Raw genomic sequence first — 2,771 nt, 5'->3', positions numbered from 1 at the left:
TTCCTCTCCCTTGGCCCAGTTGGTCTGAATTGTGTTGTTCCAGATCTCATGGGAACTGTTGTGAGACAGACAGTGAGCAAGTGGGCAGTCAGTCAGAAGCCTTTGGCTCCCTCTAAGTTGCATCTGACTCTCCTTGACGCCGAGGCACAGTAAGAAGCTGCCCTATGTGCCTCCACAGCAGAGGCTGAGTGTTCTGAATCTGGAAGTGAGCCAGCTGGGCCTAGCCTTGTACTAAGGCTGGGCTTCCTGTCACATTTTGTCTCTGCTGATATTCCAAGGCCACCTGCAGTAATATCACCTAGGGGGTGGGTGGAGGTAGACTGCCTGGTGTCAGTCCTGCCGTCATTGTTGTCCTCAGCTCTGTTTTTACCTGTACCGAATGAACAAACTCATGCACCCAGAGGAGCTGCTGTCATCTGTCTGGGCTGCCCTCACATACTGGACTGGACTCTGAGGAAGGAGCATCTGGCTGCACTTCGGAGCACCCGGCTGTGTGCTTAGAGGCAGTTCCTCTAATACAAGGGCAGGATCAGAGTAGACTTCCAGAGGAGATGATGTCAAAGTAAGGTTTTAGATATGTAATAAACCATTACAATGTCTGCTTCCTACTCCTCAGGGTTATTTAAGTTGGTGTGTACCGTCTTGACTTTTTCTTATGTTTACAGACATTTCTATGCCTTTATCTAACTACACGCCTACCCCTACCCTCCCTGTTTTTTTAAGTTAGAAAGGGATCAACTTTCTTTCTTCACTTCTCAAGGTATCAGGAACACTTTTTCATGTCAATCTAATGACCGCATAGTATTCTATTGTCTGGCAATACCATCCTTTACAATCCCCTACTGGCGGACATTTAGGCTATCCTCAATGTGTTTGTTAATCAATCATCCATCCTTTCTTCCTTTCTATAAATATTTATAAGCTCTTTTTGTGTGCCACCTTAATAAGCACTGAGTATATGGAGATGAAGGAAATGGATATGGTCTCTCCCTCAGGCCTTCCATTTCAGTGGAGAGTCAGGCTTCTCCTGAGATCCAGGAAGAGCTGTGGAGGGAAGGAACAAGAAGCTCTGAGGGGACCTGTTAGGTCCTGCTTTAGACAGGGTACCCAGGAAAGACCTTTCTGGTCTTAAAAGTCACTGGTGGTGACATTTAAGTGGAGAGCTATATGAGAAGAAGCCAGTCATTTAAGGAGTGTAGGGGAAACGTTTTGAGCAGAGGGAACAGCTTGAGCAAGGACACAGAAGTATGGACATTTTGTAGTATGTTTGGGGAGGTCTGAGACTCTTCCTAAGGCTACAGTGTAGGGGTGTAGTTGGGAGTCGGGCTAGCGAAGTAGGGTAGATTCAATGTTAGAAAGCCTCGAATGCCAAGCCCAGGAATTTGGACTCGATTTCTATAGGCAAAAGAGAGCTACTCATTACACTAAGTCTAGACACAGAATACTGTAGCTCCAGCCTTGAAAGACTCAGGAGAATATTAATGTTCAAGAGGAAATCTCTGCTTCCAAAGGAAAGTGTTTTCTCCTGTTTGCTAGAAGTTCAAAGACTGTCCTGAGGCTTAGGGTCAGGCAGGTTACCTTATCACTAATTCCCCCCACAGAAATGCAGCCCAGAGACGTCAAGGGACTTGCCCAAGAGAAACAGCAAACCCATGCTGAAGGCAGAACCTAAGGCTTCAAATGTCACCCTTTGGCTCCAGCCCTAAACCCATATCCCCTTTCACCTGGGAGTTCTTTCTGGCAGCCACTCAAATCAGGAGAGTAAGGAAATATATTTTAACAAGAATTTGTGGAGTGCTTATAAGTGTCAAGCACTGTGCCTGACCTAGGAGGTAGATCAAGGAAGGCCACCAAGATGAGACTAAAGAGTGCTCACAGGCCTGTAGGACTGCGTCAGCCTGGAATCACCTTCACTCGGGAAAGTCATTCAGAGGTTCACTCTCAAACTCTCCTCCTCTGCCCTCCCACCAGAAAAAAAGGTTGCCGAAAAATCCCGAGTAACAAAGTGGTCAGGAGTTTCCTGTCTTGATGAGCTGGCTTACTCAATTTCCCCCATTTGTCTGCTCAGAGCAGACCGAGCAAAAGGCAACCATCAAAGGTGTCCGGGACCAGGCTCCGGCAGCTGGGGGACTCGGTCCGATCTGGGTCTCGGCCCGGGGCTGGGGCGGTGGCGGTGGCCAAGGGCAGCCTGGGGCGGCCCCACACGTCGTGTGTGCTGTATGCGCAACGTGCAGGACAGAGCAAGCGGATGCGGCGGAATGGGGCAATCGCTGGCAATGTGCTGCAGCGCCGGTCCGCGGGCGCTGGGTGGGTGGGGGTGAGGAGAGCCCGAGGGACCGGCTGGCAGCAGTTGATCCCCTCCCGCAGCTCTTTTGGGCCTCTGTGCTGGGTTTTGTGGGAGGGCGCCGCACTGATGGCACACTGCACCTGTACAGGCCAGGCCAGTGGCTGTGCGCACACCGGGGAGCACCTGTAGGTACATGGCCTGGGCAGCCCTCCTTGCTGCAAGCCCCTTTGGCGCCCAGGCGCCAGTAGCTCATTATCCGCAGGATATTGGTGTTCTGCTCTGAGCTGTTCCTCCATCCCTGCCCTGCACTGACAGACACACGGGTTCCTGGTGCCAACCTGCAGACACACCTTGGGCAGCCCACATGGGTGTTACACGCTCCAGGGCCTATCTGTCCCACTGGATTTGGAGAGCTATTTTAAGTCATTTCCCTGATTTGTTGTCCCATGTCTGCTGGAATAAGAGCTGAGCTGTATGTCCTTGG

The sequence above is a fragment of the Pteropus alecto genome, unplaced genomic scaffold, assembly GCF_000325575.1.
Source record: "Pteropus alecto unplaced genomic scaffold, ASM32557v1 scaffold155, whole genome shotgun sequence".
NCBI lineage: Eukaryota > Metazoa > Chordata > Mammalia > Chiroptera > Pteropodidae > Pteropus > Pteropus alecto.
This window is presented reverse-complemented; position numbering follows the sequence as displayed.